The sequence below is a fragment of the Anabrus simplex genome, chromosome 9 (genome assembly GCF_040414725.1).
Source record: "Anabrus simplex isolate iqAnaSimp1 chromosome 9, ASM4041472v1, whole genome shotgun sequence".
Lineage (NCBI taxonomy): Eukaryota > Metazoa > Arthropoda > Insecta > Orthoptera > Tettigoniidae > Anabrus > Anabrus simplex.
The window spans coordinates 55,224,420-55,231,720 of record NC_090273.1 but is presented as its reverse complement, the minus strand read 5'-3'; the positions used below and the strand labels follow the sequence as shown (position 1 = coordinate 55,231,720).

The 7,301-nt window shown below is 39.4% G+C and overlaps 1 protein-coding gene across 2 annotated transcripts in view; it reads left to right on the top strand.

Moving 5' to 3' along the window:
- Positions 1-5,798: 5,798 nt before the first annotated feature.
- Positions 5,799-7,301, top strand: part of LOC136880857 (leucine-rich repeat-containing protein 15) — a 58,685-nt gene continuing 57,182 nt past the window's right edge. The window contains exon 1 of one of the 2 annotated variants that reach the window (XM_067153398.2): positions 5,799-5,852. The gene's annotated coding sequence lies outside the window, so the exon portion shown is untranslated. The remainder of the gene's footprint in view (positions 5,853-7,301) is intronic. The other variant, XR_011018708.1, reaches the window with a different exon arrangement.

Below are 7,301 nucleotides of genomic sequence, written 5' to 3'. Positions count from 1 at the left end.
CTTTTGTTATATCTCGGTATATTTACTTTAAAAATTGTTGCAAATTCATCGAGCATAATTTGAAAACATGTACATTTGATCAGGGATGAACAAAATATTGGCAATTGAAAGTAAATGGGAGAAAGGAGTGAACAAAGGAATTGTTGCATCTGCGGCGTCTCTCCCTGGATCCCGGTATAGATGCCGACTTTGCTCGGGAGAGGTGCCGCGAGTAAAATAATTAATGACAAAATCAAATTTAAGCCAATTTCTTCAACTTTAATATAACCGAACACTAGAACGTACTACAAGACAATTATATCCACATAATATAATCATTCAATGGAAAAAATCTATCTGATAATTTACAACATTAAAATCATATTTTAATTTCGATTTACTATAAATGTGCATGTGCAATGGATTCTTCACTGTGTTATATAAAACCCCACGGCACTTAACACCCTTGAAATGGCTCTGGCCTGCACAGCGAGCGCTGCTCAGCCCGAAGGCCAACTATCAGGGAGAGACGCCGCATCGTCCTGTTTTCATACCTCAAGGCTATCATGGCCCAAAATTAGCTTACTCTAAACTACAGTTATGTTTCTGACGTCTACTGTACTAAAAACGTCTGATTTAAGCATTGGAAGCCAACTTAATATACAATTAATTAACACACGCAAAAACTTTGTCAGGAGGAAACATGTACTCGCCTCATGATATCGGCTATAATTGGCGTAATATACGAGCAAATTTCGTCACAATCGCAGACAGTCGTTCTTCCTTAGAAACTGAAAAACCACACATATTGCCATCTAGCTGTAACGATGGGAACCTTTAGCTACAGTGTATGCGGCATCTCTACCGGGGCGGCATCTGTCCCGGATTTACCTTAGTAGTTCAGTTTCTCTTTTCTGTTATTGCAGAGAGATAATCCAACAGATAGCCGCCCCTATTAGGGTACCGATAGATCAGCCTCCTAATGAGTTCATATGATGTTTGGATTAAGCAGGGCTTGAGTTACCTTGTGTCATTTTGTTAATAAAGAATAAGTTTATAAATTTCTATATGTCTTCAAAAGAGTCATGCCATTCATGATATTTGAGTAGCTGCAACGTGTATTTATTAATTTAGGTTTGTAATATTTAATTGTGTTATAACCAGTTATAGTATCTGATTTGATTAGATTACGATTTCATTTAAATGAGTAACAAGTGCTGCACAGGTTCTTCTATCAGATTTTGCCAGGATTCAAAGCCAGGATATTCAGACTGAGAGTGTGGATAGAGGAATCCATAAGCCTTCCAAGTTATACCTCTATAAGCAATACATACATATTATACCTCACACCACTTCCTAAGTACTATACCAACGATGAATATTCGCTATCTTAGACTCCAAATTCTTCTTCTATAAACAACACATTCGTATTGCACTTTACACCACCTCCCATACGCCATCTTAGAGCTCGCATCCGAGTGCCTGACATTAGTAGCCAAAGTTATTCCTATATAAGCAATGCATACATATTAAACCCTTTTTTATAACACGCTACTACAGTACCACAGGCCATCAAACAAATTCTACATACCTACAAGGACATAGGGCTTATAACTACGACGTTACAAAGCTCCTAATAAAATCAACCTAAAAGAATGGTTTCTTCATAAGAAAGCAGATTACTTTCTATACAGGTAATGTATAGTAGCCATCATGCTTAGTATCCCAAGCTAGTACAGGTAAGAGCGCCCGATTAAGAAGAAAAAGGAGAAGCTGCCAGAATTGTCAGAATTTCTCCCCCTTCCTCAGCAAGTTGGTTAAGGTAAGTCTACAGTCTTCAAAGCATCGGATTGGGGTCTGTAAAGTTGGCAATCCCCCGGACAGTTGGGCAAATAGCCGCCATCTTGCCTACTTAGGGGCATACTCAGGTCTGTACAAGCCTGCACACATAGCCAGCCAACCTACTTTTCGAATCTCCCACTCCCAGTCTGAAAAGATGGTAATCCATCTGTCAGATTAGCACACCTGTAGCTACTTAGTTTTCAAAACAATCCACTAGAGTGCAGCACACGACCCTTCGTTGCGTGACAGCTGCCAAACACAAACGTGCCCATTTTTCATTTTGCCCACCAACACAATTTCAAATTTCTCGCTCTTTAAACGCAGGCCCCACAGAAAATCAGAAGCCAGCTCGTGCTGTGACGTCATCAGTCACGTGACCGGCAACAGCCAACAGCCAATCAGCGATCGGCCTACTATTCCCCTGTACTCCCTAGTAACAAATCTGAAAACAATCACTCAATACTAATCCCAGACAATTAATTGCTATGTTGTATCATAGAACAAAATACGCCACTTTTAAACAATCATTTCATATTCAATTATGAAACTGAGGATAATTTTCTAAGGAATATAACGCTAGATTTTACCATAAATATCCCTTGCTATACTAATTTCCATGGTGTATCTCAAAACAAATTACACCACCTGTAAGTAATCAATAGAGAGTGACTCCAATTACAGGTGACTTAAATAAGTTACAGTTTACAAGACCTTTAGCGAAAGAAATTGAAATAATATGTAGGAACCAAATAAAAATGTGGAAATATTGCCATTGATGCTTTCACGGCCCGTACTTATAGACATGGTATAGGCTTTTGGGCTTATGCCGTGTCAAGAAAATCAGGTGAAATTCTTTACGTTTCGCACAGAACTTTGCTCTGCGTAATGAGAAGAAAATCTCGACTGTCCACGAGAAAGGCTTCTCAAACAATGAGGCTTGAATTTAGACGTTATAACAGAAGTGGAAATGGTAAGTTCATTCGTCACCAGATGGCTCCCCGAACGCGGTACTGCGCGAGCGTTCGAAGAGGAAGCTGACGGAACTATCAGAGTCACATAACATAACAGGTGAACGTGTACAGTCGAGATTTTCTCCTGATGACGCAGAGCAAATCTCTCTGTGAAACGTAAAGAATTTCACCTTATTTTCTTGACACGGCACAAGCTCAGAAGCCTATATCATGTCTAAAAATGTGGAAAGTTACGAGAAATTGTACATAATAAAAACGTTTACAAAAAAAAAGAGCTTTGTCCTCTATTGGACCGATTTGCTAAATTTTCTTTTTATTCTCTATAGAATTACTTGCCCGTGAATCATCAAATATTGATAGGTCTTTAACTTCAGTCAACTTTGAGTAATCCCAAAGTCAAATCACTACATGACCACTCCAATAATTGCAGGCGAAGGCTTAACCTGGCCCGCAATACATTCTGTACTTACCAGGTTATTCATTAATATTCTGATATATGTGATGTTCATCCTTAAAATGTGATTGCTTGCAGATATGTTTACTACCTGGCAAGCCGGAGAGTATACATTTCCTCTAATCTTAAATAATACTAATATTTGGTAATTACTCTTTGATAACCTGACCTTCCCCAGCTACTAAGTATACTCAACAGATGAGAGAACGTTCCTAATAACTTACTTGCTCCTAAGAGAAAACAGTCTACTTACACACAGACGGGAAAGAATCAAGTCGACTAGCCTTCTGTACGATAATTAATAAACCGCAGGGACAAACTCTTGGAAAAATAGGTGTCTACTTACCCGAACCAGCCCAATTGTATGTTGCACTACCTCGGGCAAGACGGCTTGAAAATACGCCTGAATGTTCGAATATTACATGGCGTGAAGTGTTATAAACTACACTACGAGTGAGTCTGTTACTACGTGCCGGCAATAAATTTTCAGAAATCTATCGAAAAGTGCAGGGAGAACAATATGAACATGATCTATTTATAATGAAAGCAGCAGGAGCTCGATAGTATGTTTTAAATTATTCTATAGGCAATAAAATAAACTATCTCCAAACGAAAGTAAGCACCTTACTAACTAATTAAAAAGTAAACAAACAAATCACATCCTAAATTTACACTCCATCGCAAGGCTGGCCATTTAATATATAGTAATTACTTCCACAGTAAACTTTCCTTAGTAATCTGATAACACTGTTAAAAGCATGAGCGAAATTTAAAATCATAGTTATCAATGGTATGTTGTAAATTATGATACGTTGAGCACATCCTAACTATCGGTGACTATCTGGAAAATACTGTTTAAGAAATTAGAATCATTAAGAGCTGCCTGGATCTTGATTTTCCTTTTCTGGCATCGAAGGGCATTTCTTGAGGAAACAAGAACTGTCTATTGGATGATTTACAAATTTTTGCTGAAATCTCTCGTGTTTTCATTAATGATATGTAGTTAATCTCACTCAGAAATTCACTGTAATGAGTAATATCGCTTGTAATATAAATAATGTAGGAAATGTTTCAGAACTTTCCAAATCTGATTCTGGTAAGAACTAGTAGTTAAATTCATAATTCAACACTTTGCTTTCTAAGTAGCTAGTTTACTCTAAACGTATAGTGCAGCTGGCACCTTACGGATTCCGCTGCAGCAGTTCGCATATTTCAGAAACCGCTAAGGCGCCGGGCTGTCTATTTACTTTTTCTTTTCCTAGTTGCTTTTTACATCGCACCAACACAGAAAGGTCTTATGGCGACGATGGGAGAGGAAAGACCTAGGAATGAGAAGGAAGCGGCCGTGGCCTTAATTAAGGTACAGCCCCAGCATTTGCCTGGGGTAAAAATGGGAAACCACGGAAAACCATATTCAGGGCTGCTGACAGTGGGGTTCGAACCCACTATCTCCCGGATGCGAGCTCACAGCTGCACTCTCCTAACCGCACGGATAACTCGCCCCGTGTGTGTTTACTAGAGGGTGAAAGAACTTACCACTCTCGTCCATGCGACTGTGGTAAATCTAACCCTTATAAAGAATTCCCTAGAAAGAGAATTAATTCAGCTTTGAACTGAAATTGTCTTGCTTAGATTTTTGCCCATACAAACGACGAATTACGCTAACATGGAAATAATGAAATAATTATTTCTATAAAATGGAATATTACATATTTTCCTCTATTCAATACTTATAAAGGCAAAACATATATATTGGTACACTTTTCGATGTCTTTGACCTTCTTCAGATATTAATTCGAATATGTAATATATAAATAAATAAACAATACATAAATAAACAATAAATATGAATAATTAAAAATATTGGTTTCGAAGTCATAACGGATCCGTATGGTATTTATCAATTGGAAATAATATTCAGCCATGTTGACTGGCGATGGTGACGGTTTTTAACATGTTTGCTTTAAGCAGAAAAACTACGTGGTCATCAGACCATATCGACAGGGGAAATAGTGAAGATGACTATCAAAATGGGAAAAAATCATGAACAAATGAGACAAGAAGGTGTAATTTAAGGAGTAAAAAGGGCTCACTCTACATTAAAAGTCCTAATATCACAAAGACGGAAGAAAACCTTTGTTCTTTCTTTCTTTCTTTCTTTCTTTCTTTCTTTCTTTCTGAAAACCGACGAGACACACGTGGCAATGTGCAAGATGCCCTAATAACACAAAGACGGAAGAACACCTTTGTTCTTTCTTTCTTTCTTTCTTTCTTTCTTTCTTTCTGAAAACCGACGAGACACGCGTGGCAATGTGCACTCGCATGGACTTCGTATTTTCGTCAACGCCACACTTTCCTGTTCTACTCTGCAGTGCTGTGCTGCCAGCTACGTCTCAATGTGTACGCGACATAAAGTGAGGAACGCAGTTTCGATAATAATTTGCGGAATGAACTGGCACTGTATCTTATTTCTCGGGGTCTGCTGTTATCAGAAAGATACGAGTCCCGCGCTTAAGGTTTCTATTTTGAGATATCGCTCAGTGTAACAAAAGTCAATGAAGAGAGAACATTAGTTAGTGGAAAGTGTGTGTGTCTTCATTCGCAAGGTAATTTTCTGGATTGTGTTGTTACCTTAACTTCTTTCATACATACATAGGCCTACACACATACTGTATCAGGAAAAATGCCTGTCTTTGAGGCGCCGAGACTAGCTTGAAGAGCATGGACTATTTCTGAGTTTTGGAGTTGGTACAGAGAGGGGTATTAGTTCATTGAACTTAGATTTTTTGAGAATCTGATTTTGTTGTTCATTGAAGACAAATTAATTTCACCTTTCTTACAATTTGAGTTGAAGCGTCGTAGCAGGCTGGAATCTCCGGACTCCGGGACGGTTGCTGGGCACGGCCTGAACAGGAACCACGCCCGTCCTGGATGTGAAGTTCTCGACGTTCTGGAATTTCTCGAAGTTAAGAGCTCCTTCCTCTTCTTCGTTAAGGAACGCCATTAGTCGGGTAGTGTTCCCTTCTTGTATGCCTAGTCTTTTAGCGTGGACGAGTCAACGGCGAGAGATGTCCTCTGGAAAGGCTCGTAATAGTTTGGGTGCTAAAATTCGACCAAATGCGTCGACGTCTTCACCTAGTGCTCTTAATGCTTGTATCCGGCGATGACATTCAATGTAGGTCGTGTTTAATACTTCGGGGGCCTCCGAAACTGCAGCTTCGAGATTTTCCAAGTAATCGAGGTGAGACTGGATAATTCTGTTCTTATCACCATATCTTGCTATCAGAATGTTTTTAGTTTGCTCGTATGTGTCTGCCGTTATAGATATACCGTCTACAAGAAGCCTTGGTTCTCTCTCCAAGTACCCACGGAGAAACACGTGTTTGTTTACGACGGACACCGAGGAATTTTTGTCAATGGAAGACTCGAACTGCTCCCAGAATCCCGGCCATTCTTCAACGTTCCCTGTGAATGACTGCAGTTTAATGGTAGGAAGCTTTATCTCCGCTATAGTCGTGGGTTGAACAAGGACACTCGGATACGTAGAGGTAGAGTTGCCCTCACTCCTCGCGCTTTTCTGTTGTATGAGACCCGTGGCCTTTCTAATCGCCCGTTCGGAGTTGTCCAGATATCCTTCACAGGCTGCCACGTCGTCTTCGTACTCCGCGTCATCGAGTAAATCTTGGATACTGTCATTCAACGTATTTAAAGACGCTAAAGTTTCCTGTAGACGGTCGCAGATATGTTCTATGTCATCTAAGTCCGTGGACTGATTGAACGAATGAATCTAATTAATAAAACGCGTAGTGTTCGAACGTTGAGTTACTCGTCTACGTTTCAATTTCGTGAGCTGATTCGCTATACTGCCTTCCATAATGTCTCCTGCTAGTAAATTAATTCTTCATTGATCTGAATACTATTACTGCTTGAGATATTCAGACAAAAAATAAACATGTGAAATGGTTGCGCGGGTCAACGTTACGTCATACACTATTGTGTCAATGAATGGTTGCCAGAGAGAATGTCTTATTAAAAGTTAAAGATCAGAGCTTAGT